This window comes from Oncorhynchus clarkii, chromosome 31, assembly GCF_045791955.1.
Source record: "Oncorhynchus clarkii lewisi isolate Uvic-CL-2024 chromosome 31, UVic_Ocla_1.0, whole genome shotgun sequence".
NCBI lineage: Eukaryota > Metazoa > Chordata > Actinopteri > Salmoniformes > Salmonidae > Oncorhynchus > Oncorhynchus clarkii.
The window spans coordinates 28685796-28699501 of record NC_092177.1 but is presented as its reverse complement, the minus strand read 5'-3'; positions in this window follow the sequence as shown (position 1 = coordinate 28699501).

The following is a 13706-nucleotide window of genomic DNA, read 5'->3' as shown; positions in this document are numbered from 1 at the left end:
ATTGTTGCTACTCTCCCTAGGAGTGGCCGTCCTGCAAAGACGACAGCAAGAGCACAGTGCAGAATTCTCAATGAAGTTAAGAAGAATCCCAGAGAGTCAGCTAAAAACTTACAGAAATCTCTGGAACATGCTAACATCTCTGACGAGTCTACGATACGTAAAACACTAAACAAGAATTGTGTTCATGGAGGACACCACGAAAGAAGTCCCTGCTGTCCTAAAGAAACATTGCTGCACGTCTGAAGCTGGCAAAAGTGCACCAGGATGTTCCACAGCGCTACTGGAAAAATATAATGTGGACAGATGAAACTACAGATGAGTTGTTTGGAAGGAACACACAACACTGTGTGGAGAAGAAAAAAAAGTTACAGCATATCAACACCTCATTCCAACTGTAAAGTATGGTGGAGGGAGCATCATGGTTTGGGGCTGTTTTGATGCCTCAGGGCCTGGACAGCTTGCTATCATAGACGGGAAAATGTATTCAAGTTTATCAAGACATTTTGCAGGAAAATGTTAGGCCATCTGTCCACCAATTGAAGCGGTCTTGTTGCATCACCCAACTGTCAGATCTGCTCCCACTACGACCTCTGGTGTCCATCCAGTGTTGTGCTAACCTTCAATTCTCTCCCTGTATACTCTCTCTCTCTATCTTGGTGTGATTGTGTGGTTGGAGACAGGTGGGCTGCAGTCAGATCCCTACCAGCTGCATATTGTCCCATAATCAAAACCTCTACATATACTCAAGCCTGCCATCTCCACACTGCCAGATCGTAATCTCTACCAGTTAGTTATGATTCTAGCCTTTTGTCTTTGCTCTAGATCCTGTTTGCACTGATGTGCTTGTTTCTCTGACTTACATCATTTTTGTCCTCTACTTGCAGTACCGCTCTGTCTCTAGCTCCTGTGTCCTGTTCCCCATCTCACCACCAACCACCTTGCTCTGGATATTACTAACCACCATTACCTTGGATTCCCCACAGGACCTGTTCCATGCTGCCAACTCCAACCTCATGCTACACTCCTGGTTATTGCTAAACATCTGAGCTGCCCCGGTTCTGCACTCCCCATTTGCTGTGTTCAATAAACATTTTGTGCATTCATCCCGGCTTCCTCTGCTGAGTCTGCTCTTGAGTTCCCCCCCCTTCGCTCATCGTAACAGTACGATCTGGCCAACGATGAACCCAGCAGACTCTTCAGCGCTTCACCAAATTCTTGTTGGTCAAGGCACCCTACTGGATCAACATGACCAAGCACTAAAAACCTTGCTGGATAACTTTAAAATGAGTTTTCACGGAGCTTGTCTGACCTACAGGTCCGAACCTCCGCCCAGAAGTCACAACCATTCTCCAGTTCCTCTTCTCGACTCCGAGAGCATTTTGTTCCAACTCCTGAGCGTTATGATGGCAATCTTGGGCTTTGCAGATTCTTCCTTGTACAATGTTCAGTAGTGTTTGAGCAACAGCGCTACTCTTATGCCAGTGAACGCGCCATTTCTTTTTTGATTGGCTGCCTTCGGGGTGCAGCGCTCTCCTGGGCCACTGCGGTTTGGGAGAGACAGTCATCTATTTGCTTCTCCTTCAGTGGATTCACAGAGGTGATGAGGAAGGTCTTCGACGACCGGGCCTGTGAAAAGGTTGCTGCAATACGACTTCTGTCCGTTCGTCAAGATTCTTAGAGTGTGGTTGTGATGCCATGTGAGTTCCTCACCCTCGCCGCAGAGAGCGGCTGGAATGACGAGGCCCTTCAGGGAGCATTCTGGAACGCACTCACGGAGACCCTCAAGGACGATTTGGTATCCAGAGAGGAGCCTGATGGACTGGACAAGCTAATTTCTCTCACTATCCGTATTGACAACCATCTCCGTGAGCATCGGAGGGAGAGGGGAGGCAGGGTTGCAGGTCCCATAACGTCTACTTCGGTGTCTTTGCTCAATTTCTCCAACTGCATCACATCACCAGGCAGGTTCCAATCCTGAACCCATGCAGCTTGGCAGGACTCGTCTATCTCCAGAGGAGAGGCAGCGGCGTATCAGTACTAGGAGCTGTCTGTATTGTGACCAGGTTGGTCACCTGGTCTCTACTTGTACCCGGTGTCCAGCAAAAGAGGGCTCAGCAGTAGTGGGGGATATACTGTTGAGCCAAATCGCCTGCCCATCATCTCCCAGACCCCTGCTTGAGGCCAACCCTGTATGGCAGAGCCAGGATTTTCCTCTGCCTGCTCTCATTGATTCAGGCACCGACAAGAGTTTTCTGGACCGAGGGGTTCTTAAACAGTTGGGCCTGGACACTGTTTTGCTCAATTCACCTCTGGAAGCCACAGCTCTCAATGGAAAACTACTCTTCCGTGTTTTGGAGAAAACTGTTCCTGTTATCCTGCGTCTCTCTGGTAATCACCAGGAAAAGTTCAGTTTCCATATAATCTACTGTGCTCGCTCACCTCTGGTTCTGTGCCATCCATGGTTAAAGCTACACAACCCACAGATTGACTGGTCTACCGGAAGGGTTACTACTACTTGGAGTATATGTTGCCATTCTAATTGTCTACATTCTGCCCTTCCTCCTGCCTTGTCTGCATTCCAGAACCCCCAGACCTGTTTTCTGTTCCTCCAGAATATCACAGTCTAGCTCCTGTATTCAGCAAGCACCACACCCCATCTCTGCCGCCTCATCGGCATTGCGACTGTGCTATCGAGTTTCAGCCTGGAGCTCCTCTTCCTAGTAGCAGGTTGTATAACCTCTCTCGCCCCGAGCAAGAAGCCATGGAGGAATACATCCAGGACTCCCTGGAAGTTGGACATGTCAGGCCATCTTCCTCTCCGGTGGGAGCTGGATTTTTCTTTGTCAAGAAGGACGGGTCACTGAGGCCGTGGGTTGAATAGCATCACCGTCAGGAATAAGTATCCCTTGCCACTCATCAGTTCTGCTTTTGACCCACTCCATGGTGCCACAGTATTTACTAAACTGGACCTCCGGAATGCCTACCACCTTGTCTGCATCAGAGAGGGAGACGAGTGGAAAACAGCATTCAAAACACCACTAGGACATTTTGAGTACCTCTTTATGCCATTTGGCCTCACTGTTCTCAGGGCCTGGTGAATGATGTCCTGAGGGATGTAATTGGGCGTTTTGATTTTGTCTATGTGGATGACATTCTTATTTTTTCGAAGGACATTGAGTCTCACAAGCAACACGTCCACCAAGTTCTCCAAAGGCTATTGGAGAATGAGCTATTTGTCAATGCTGAAAAATGTGAGTTTCATGTTACATCAGTGTCCTTCTTAGGTTACATTATTGCTCAAGGAGAGCTACGAATGGAGCCTGCCAAGGTTAGGGCAGTCACAGAGTGACCTGTGCCCGCAAATCTGAAGCAGTTACAGCGTTTTCTGGGGTTTGCCAATTTTTATAGACGATTCATCCGTGACTACAGTCGTTTGGCAGCTCCTCCCACCTCAACCTCCACTACATTCCATTGGTCCCCTGAGCCAGAGGCAGCGTTCTGGGAACTCAAGGACCGCTTCACTTCTGCTCCTATCCTTACCCAGCCAGACCCAGAACTCCAGTTTGTCCTCGATGTGGACGCTTCTGACACCGGGGTAGGTACAGTTCTGTCTCAACATTCTCCCAGGGATCAGAAGCTCCATCCTTGTGGGACAAGAAGGCACCTGCCGAGAGAAATTGACGTTGGCAACCGGGAACTCTTGGCTGTTAAGCTGTCTCTTGAGGAGTGGCGTCACTGGTTAGAGGGTTCAGTTCTTCTGTGGATGGATCATAAAAATGTAGCCTACATCCAGACCACCAAATGTCTCAACTGTCGGCAGACCAGATGGGCATTGTTTTTTGGAAGATTCAACTTCACACTCACTTATCGCCCTGGATCTAAGAATACCAAGCCTGATGCCCTCTCTCGTCAGTTCACCGCAGACAACAAAAGTTCAGAGCCTGAGACCATTATGCCATCCTCCTGCATCGTTGCTGCCGTCTCCTGGGAGATTGAGTCCCGTGTTCATCAGGCTCAGCTAAACCAGCCTGATCCTAGAAACAGCCCTTGTAAGGATCTGTTTGTGCCAGATTCAGTTTGTTCTGAGGTTCTTCAGTGGGCCCACTCACCTCACCTCACCTGTCACCCTGGCATGAACCGGACAATCGCCTTCCTGCATCAGCGATTTTGGTGGCCCACCATGGAGAGTGACACTTGGGAATTCATATCAGCCTGCTCAGTCTGTGCCCGGAATAAAAACCTACATCTGGGCTCCTCCACCAAACCTACATCTGGGCTGCTTCATTCTGTCACATGTACTGACGCTGGAGAGATGAAGCAGGTACGGGGAGTAAACATTTTAATGAATAACGGACATATAATGAGCCCAGTCAGAGTCCTGACCGCAACCCAATTGAGATGCTGTGGCATGACCTCAAGAGAGCAGTTCACACCAGACATCCCAAGAATATTGCTGAACTGAAACAGTTTTGTTAAGAGGAATGGTACAAAATTCCTCCTGATCGTTGTGCAGGTCTGATCTGCAATTACAAAAAACATTTGGTTGAGGTTATTGCTGCCAAAGGAGGGTCAACCAGTTATTAAATCCAAGGGTTCACATAATTTGTCCAACCTGCACTGTGAATGTTTACATGGTATGTTTAATAAAGACATGAACATATAATTGTCAGTGTGTTATTAGTTTAAGCAGACTGTTTGTCTATTGTGACCTAGATCAGTTCAAATTTTATGACAAATTTATGCAGAAATCCAGGTATTTCCAAAGGGTTCACATACTTCTCCACTGTAATAGGTATTCTACTGCTGCCAAGACAAAGGGGCTCAATGTTTATTGCCTGGTACATTCCTTAATCTATCCCAGACCCACAGTGGAAGCAGGTACTGAGGAGCTTCCATCCTGGAAGCTCAGGCTGATCTAGTCAGGAAATGGATAAAAGGTCATTTGTGACACCTGGGGATTTGGTCATGCAATGGAGTAACACATTCGGAAGCATTAGTAACGGGTGCACTATATTCATAGTGAGGCACAGTGGTGGCATGATACATCACTGTGAGAGTTGAGACAAAGGGAGAGCCTTTCACAACCAGCAGTGTGCCTGGAATTAAGATGTGCAGCAAGGCCCAACCATATATATATAAAAAAACTTGATCCATTCTCTTCATATGAACATTATTTCTCTGTGTGATGTGTCATTGCATGGTAGATGATTGGAAGATACTGACACCCGGCATCATAACACATTGGCACGGTCATAACTGCCAACAACCTGCCATAATAATGCTCTCTTGCTGATGACTGGGATGAAGGCAGGAGCAGGACAAGACACCCTCTTTGTGACTGATGACTGACATAAGGGCATGTGATTGGTATTATATGATTGATTGTCATAACGCTTCATGACAGTGTCATAAAGTGCATGTCAGAGCAAAACCCAAGCCATGAGGTTGAAGGAACTGTCCGTAGATCTGAGACATGATTGTGTCGAAGCATAGACATTGCAGCATCAACGGTCCCCAAGAACACAGTGGCATCCATCATTTGTAAATGGAAGAAGTTTGGAGCCAACAAAACATTTCCTAGAGCTGGCCACCCAGCCAAACTGAGCAATCGGGGGAGAATGGCCTTGGGTCAGGGAGGTGACCAAGAGCCCGATGGTCACTCTGACAGCTCCAGAGTTCCTCTGGGGAGGAACCTTCTAGAAAGACAACCATCTCTGCAGCACTCCACCAATCAGGCCTTTATGGTAGAGTGGCCAGATGGAAGCCACTCCTCAGGAAAAGGCATAAGAGCCCGCTTGGAGTTTGCCAAAGGGCACTTAAAGACTCTCAGACCATGAGAAACAAGATTCTGGTCTGATGAAACCAAGTTTGAACTCTATGGCCTGAATGCCAAGTGCCATGTTTGGAGGAAACCTGGCACCATTCCTACTGTGAAGAGTGGTGGCAATATCATGCTGTGTGGATGTTTTTCAGCGGCAGGGAGACTAGTCAGGATCGAGGCAAAGATGAACGGAGCAAAGTACAGAGAGTTCCTTGATGAAAACCTGCTCAGGACAACAACCCTAAACACACAGCCAAGACAAAGCAGGAGTGGCTTCGGGACAAGTCTCCGAATATCCTTGAGTGGCCCAGCCAGAGCCCAGACTTAAACATCTCTGGAAAGACCTGAAAATAGCTGTGCAGAGACACTCCCCAGGCAACCTGACAGAGCTGGAGAGGATCTGCAGAGAAAAATGGGAGAAACTCCCCAGATACAGGTGTGCCAAGCTTCTAGTGTCATACCCAAAACGACAAAGCTGTAATCGCTGTCAAAGGTGCTTTGAAATACTGAGTCAAGGTTCTGAATACTTATGTAAATGTAATATTTCATTATTTAATTTTAGCAAAATGTTCAGAAAACCTGTTTTGCTTTGTCATTATGGGGGTAGTGTGTAGATTAAGGGGGGGAAACAATTTAAACAATTTTAGAATAAGGCTGTAACATAACAAAGTGTAAAAATCAAGGGGTCTGAATACTTTCCAAATGCATTTTTTCCAGATAGCCTTTCTATTCCAGTCACACTGCAAAGGGATAATAGATCAACAAGCTCAAATGCCGAGCTTGGCCTACAGTACCAGTCAAATGTTTGGACACACCTACTCATTCAAGGGTTTTTATTTTTAGTATTTTCTACATTGTAGAATAATAGTGAAGAGATCAACACAATGAAAATAAACACATGGAATCATGTAGTAACCAAATAAAGAGTTTAATCAAAATACATTTTATATTCTTCAAAGTAGCACCCCTTTGCCTTGATGACAGCTTTGCACACTTGGCATTCTCTCAACCAGCTTCACCTGGAATGCTTTTCCAACAGTCTTGAAGGAGGTCCCAAATATGCTGCTTTTCCTTCACTCTGCAGTCCAACTCATCCCAACTCATACTGTAGGTGCTGGATGTCAGGAAGCTTGGCCCCAGTGAAGTAGTGAACCATGAGCACTACCCTAAAAATTACAGGCCTCTACATGCTTTGTAAGTAGGGAAAACCTGCAAAATCGGCAGTGTGTCAAATACTTGTTCTCCCCACTGTAGGTGTTCCTTTTGTCCAGGTGGGAAAGGGTATTGTGGAGTGGAATAGAGATTGACTCATCTGTGGATCTGTTGGGGCGGTATACGAATTGGAGTGGGTCTAGGGTTTCTGGCATGATGGTGTTGATGTGAGCCATGACCAGCCTTTTAAAGCACTTCATGGCTACTGATGTGAGTGCTACCGGGCGGTAATAATTTAGACTTGTTACCTTCGCTTTCTTGGGCATAGGGACTGTGGTGGTCCATTGGATGAATCATGGAACATTTTCCAGTCTGTGCTAGCAAAACTGTCCTCTAGCGTAGCATCCGCGTCATCTGACCACTTCTGTATTGAGCGAGTCACTGGTGCTTCCTGCTTTAGTTTTTGCTTGTAAGCAGGAATCAAGAGGATCGAATTATGGTCAGATTTGCCAAATGGAGGGCGAGGGAGAGCTTTGTTTACGTCTCTGTGTGTGGAGTAAAGGTGGTCTAGAGTTTTTTGGTGCTAGTAGAAATTAGGTCAAATGGATTTAAGTGACTTTGGGTGTCATGAAAAGCGCTTAAAATAGAATGTAGTATTATTATATTAAATTACTTATCCTATGTATTCTATGATCAAAGTACATGCAACCAACACTCTACCACATCCACAATGAGATACATTTATCAAAATCCCTTAATAATTCATGCTACAGTAGTTATATTGTTTTACACTTTTTGGGGTGTGAAGTTCAAGCTTGAAAGAAAACTCATTGTGCCTGGGATAAAAATGTAGGCTAACAGGACATCATCCACACTACGTGGCTAGAAAACATAATTCCAGTGGCGTTCATTCAATTCCTGATAGATGACTTTACCATTCTTTCCAGCTGTTTCAGCAGCAACAGGGCAACAATGCACCCATGTTAAGTTCCTGTTACTAGAAAATGGCCGGTAAGTGTGTCAGCAACTTGCGCAATGTATTCTGTTCTTCCCAGCAAAGTCCATCCATCAGACACGACCTCCTGCAATGCAAGCCATCCTCAATGTGTCCGTTTTAGTAATGACCACCCCAACTACCTTTTGTGTCTTATCATCAACGTTGTCGTGGACACTGTAGTAGTTCTCTCCTCTCACCAGCCTCTCTCAATCTACCTGCTGTGCCACAACCGATCGTGTCCCCTCGCAGCCTCTCGCTGCCCTTATGTCTCTAATCATCCTGTGCTCCTTCTTCAGTCAGCCGGCCTCTCCTGTGGTGCTTAGATCACACCTATGATGACTGACACAAGGGGTAATGGGTGGGATAGAAAGCTTGGGTAGGTGGGTGACTCGTCCGCTTCGGTTTCCTGGAGTATTATAAAGAGCAGCACATCACTTTTGATGAGGTGTTCTTATATATCACGAAGAAACATTTCCTATCTACGTCTCATACTGAATCTCTGCTTGTTTATTGCTCCTGGTCACTGACTACTTCCTGAGTATCTAAAAGCCTACGAGTGAGTGGTCTTCGTGACTTAGAATAACACGTTGAAAACACACTGTTGATTGACACCTACCCCTTTAGCCACAGCTCAAGCTGCTGAAACCTGTGGTTTTGGAGGAAAGGTGTATTCAGGAATGATGCTCTTTATTCCCTCTTCTGCCCTTCACAGATGTGACCCCATGCTTGGCTGTTTGGACTCTCACTGAGAGTCATCTTACACCTGTCACCTCCCTGTAGACTGGTCTATATTAGTGTCATAGGAGATGATCTGGGCTGTATGTCACACCTATTCAACTGAATCCCCCTCCTAAGACTGTCATGATGATCAATAATGCTTCTCCAAACTATTCCCTTTATTGACACTGACTAATATGACTACTTATGTGGTTTGACAATGGATTGGGAAGGAAATTGGAATGGATTGACAATGTGGTGGATCAAAAGGAGTTGGCTGCAACTGATAGTGGTGTAAAGTACTTAAGTAAAAATACTTTAAAGTACTACTTAAGTAGTTTGTTTGGTATCTGTACTTTACTATTTATATTTTTGCCAACTTTTACTTCACTACATTCCCTGACACCCAAAAGTACTTGTTACATTTGGAAAAGAAAATGGTCCAATTCACACATTATTAAGAGAACATCCCTGGTCATCCCTATTGCCTCTGATCAGGCGGACTCATTAAACACAAATGCTTTATTTGTAATGATGTCTGAGTGTTGGAGTGTGCCCCTGGCAATCCATAACATAAGTGTGCCGCTTGGTTTGCTTGATAGAAGGAATTTGAAATGATTTATACTTTTAGCAATTCCATTTACTTTTGATACTTAAGTATATTTAAAACCAAATACTCAAGTAGTATTTTACTGGGTGACTTTCACTTTTACTTAAATCATTTTCTATTAAGGTATCTTTACTTTTACTCAACTACGACAACTGGGTACTTTTTCCACCACTGCAGGCAGGGGAAAGGTCAGACTCAGAGCTCATACTCCGAGGTAAAAAAAAAAAAAGTGACCTCACCACATAGCCTATAGAGGTTATGTCCCCTTTTTTACTTCTGACCTTAACTTTTCCTAACTGTGACCTCCTTTTTCTGCCTCATTGAAATTGTTTATCTGAGTCATTGCAGTCAGAGGTTAAAAGGTGAAGGCTGATTGAGGAGGAGCTATGAAGGCACAGATCAGTATCAGAGAGGGGTTGAGTTATTTTCGGTTCCTTCATGTCAGTAAATGCAAGACAGGGTGATAGTTTACAGTGGTGGAAAAAGGCTTCTGAGTTAAATGTTAGAGACAGATAGAAATCAAATGTATTTATAAAGCCCTTCTTACATGAGCTAATGTCACAAAGTGCTGTACAGAAACCCAGCCTAAAACCGCAAACAGCAAGCAATGCAGGTGTAGAAGCACGGTGGCTAGGAAAAACACTCTAGAAAAGTCGAAACCTAGGAAGAAACCTAGAGTGGAACCAGGCTATGAGGGGTGGCCAGTCCTCTTCTGGCTGTGCCGGGTGTAGATTATAACAGAACATGGCCAAGATGTTCACATGTTCATAGATGACCAGCAGGGTCAGATAATAATCACAGTGGTTGTAGAGGGTGCAACATGCCAGCACCTCAGGAGTAAAAAAGCGCCCCGACACATGAACTACTGCAGCATAAATACTGGTGTCTGAGACAGGAGGAGTCGGGAGACAATGTGGCCCCGTCCGACGATACCCCCGGACAGGGCCAAACAGGCAGGATATAACCCCACCCACTTTGCCAAAGCACAGCCCCCACACCACTAGAGGGATATCTTCAACCACCAACTTACTATCCTTAGACAAGACCGAGTATAGCCCACGAAGATCTCCCCCACGGCACAAACCCGAGGGGAGGCACCAACCCGGACAGGAAGACCACGTCAGTACCACAACCCACTCAAGTGAGGCACCCCTCCTGGGGATGGCATGGAAGAGCAGCAGTAAGCCAGTAAATCAGCTCCCGTAGAAATTAAGATGGAGACCAGACAGAGCAAAAAGTAGAGTCCGTTATTTTGACCAACTGAAAAATCACAGCAGTTGAACGTTTTTAGAGAGTGGAGAAAGGTTAGCCCACTAGAGCATGTCAAAGCGCTCTTTCAACACACTGTTTTGGACTCAACAATGCTAACTGGCCAATGAAACAAACCCTTGGGTTACTAGCTCTCTGGGTCCATCAACTTTGAAGGTATCCATACGAGGTCAATCTGTAACTTCGACAAACTATCAGGTTCTAAACACTCTAATCGTCTTTGGGAAACTGAAATGACACATTACCAAATTAATTAATTAGGTGACATTAATGAATCTCAGGGCTGTTATATTTTATTGTTCCACATTGATATCCCTGTTTGTCTTTAACTAATTAGCTAAGTACGTAAGGTATAGCACCACTGCTGTGGCTCCACCACTGGCCTCTGAGTCACTGATAAACTGTTAATGAAGGAAAAGAGCGAGCCCTACAAACTGATTGGACGGCGCTTCTGTGACAAAGGCAGATTGTAGTGAATCAGTCAACCCTCGCTGTAGTGAATCAACCCCTCCTCTCCTCTAAGAAAAACAAAGATGTGAATGGAGTGCTTAGAATGTCTGGAACTTTGAGTAATTAGCCAGTGATATGAAATCTCAACAAAATACATCAATCTAATGATTGTCTCAGAAAGCTTTTTCCATGTATTGAGATGCCCTCAGATGTCTGTTGGTGTTGAAGCTAAGGAACAAAGGCTCTTTGGTATCACCCGTGGTGACACACAGTTTAGCCCAGGACAAACACATAGGCCATCTCAGCCAAGCAGGAGGCTCAAGGTGTTTCTATACTCCAGCGTGGACCTTATAGTGTTTAGCTACTACATAGATAGGATGTGTATGTGTGTGCATTGAGTTGGATGATGAGGGGATTGCCTGATCCTGGCATAACCCCAGTCCAAATTAAAAAGGGGTAATTACAGTACCAAATGGGAAGGTGCTAAAATGAGTGCAGAGACATCCATAATCCACAAGCAAGGATGTGGAGATACAGTAGTTGTTCCTCCATCTGCAGCTTTCAATGTGGGTCGTTGTGAGGGGTGGACCTCAACATGCTTGCCAGTCTGATTAGGAAAGGGGTGGGTGTGGGGGAAGGCACCAGTATATACCAAGCCCATATCTATTATCATGTGTTTCACAAGGGTAGCCACAATCTCATTACCATAGGATGTAGCAGAAGTTGTTCCTTAAGAGCTTTGTTGTTGTGTTGTTCAGTTTCATCTTTTATTATTTATTCTTTTGAATGACAGGGCTGAAGACTCACACAAAATCTCCTCCAGACATGTGATTGACTGAGGCTGACGTACTTCAATTAGAATGAAGAATGAAGTAAACCAACATACTCGCTGTGTTTCGTTTACTCTCCATGAGCCTTGAGAGGAGGGAGGTGAAAATGAAAATAACCTTCTTTCTATGCTACAGCCTCACCTCTGTCCTCTTCCTATGCTACTGCCTCACCTGTCTACCCTCTTCCTATGCTAATGCCTCACCTGCCCGTCCTCTTCCTATGCTACTGCCTCATCTGTCTGCTCTCTTCCTATGCTACTGCCTCACTTGCACGTCCTCTTCCTATGCTACTGCCTCATCTGTCTGCTCTCTTCCTATGCTACTGCCTCATCTGTCTGCTCTCTTTCTATGCTACTGCCCCACTTGCCCGTCCTCTTCCTATGCTCCTGCCTCATCTGTCTGCTCTCTTCCTATGCTACTGCCTCATCTATCTGTCCTCTTCCTATGCTACTGCCTCACCTGTCCGTCCTCTTCCTATGCTACTGCATCACATGCCCGTCCTCTTCCTATGCTACTGCCTCACCTGCCCGTCCTCTTCCAATGCTACTGCCTCACCTGTCTGTCCTCTTCCTATGCTACTGCCTCACCTGTCTGTCCTCTTCCTATGCTACTGCCTCACCTGTCTGTCCTCTTCCTATGCTACTGCCTCACCTGTCTGCTCTCTTCCTATGCTACTGCCTCACCTGCCCGTCCTCTTCCTATGCTACTGCCTCACATGTCCGTCCTCTTCCCATGCTACTGCCTCACCTGCCCGTCCTCTTCCTATGCTACTGCCTCATCTGTCTGTCCTCTTCCTATGCTACTGCCTCACCTAACCGTCGTCTTCCTATGCTACTGCCTCACCTGCCCGTCCTCTTCCTATGCTACTGCCTCATCTGTCTGCTCTCTTCCTATGCTACTGCCTCACCTGCCCGTCCTCTTCCTATGCTACTGCCTCACCTGTCCGTCTTCTTCCTATGCTACTGCCTCACCTGTCCGTCCTCTTCCTATGCTACTGCCTCACCTGCCCGTCCTCTTCCTATACTACTGCCTCATCTGTCTGCTCTCTTCCTATGCTACTGCCTCACTTGCCCGTTCTCTTCCTATGCAACTGCCTCATCTGTCTGCTCTCTTCCTTTGCTACTGCATCACCTGCCCGTCCTCTTCCTATGCTACTGCCTCAACTGTCTGCACTCTTCCTATGCTACTGCCTCATCTGTCTGCTCTCTTCCTATGCTACTGCCTCATCTGTCTGCTCTCATCCTATGCTACTGCCTCACCTGCCCATCCTCTTCCTATGCTACTGCCTCACCTGTCTGATCTCTTCCGATGCTACTGCCTCACCTGTCTGTCCTCTTCCTATGCTACTGCCTCACATGTCTGTCCTCTTCCTATGCTACTACCTCACCTGTCTGTCCTCTTCCTATGCTACTGCCTCACCTGTCTTCCCACTTCCTATGCTACTGCCTCACCTGTCTGTCCTCTTCCTATGCTACTGCCTCACCTGTCTGTCCTCTTCCTATGCTACTGCCTCACCTGTCTGTCCTCTTCCTATGCTACTGCCTCATTTGTCTGCTCTCTTCCTATGCTACTGCCTCACCTGCCCGTCCTCTTCCTATGCTACTGCTTCATCTGTCTGCTCTCTTCCTATGCTACTGCCTCACCAGTCTGTCCTCTTCCAATGCTACTGCCTCACCTGCCTGTCCTCTTCCTATGCTACTGCCTCACCTGTCTTCTCTCTTCCTATGCTACTGCCTCACCTGTCTGTCCTCTTCCTATGCTACTGCCTCACCTGTCTGTCCTCTTACTAGCTACTGCCTCACCTGTCTGTCCTCTTCCTATGCTACTGCCTCACCTGCCCATCCTATTCCTATGCTACTG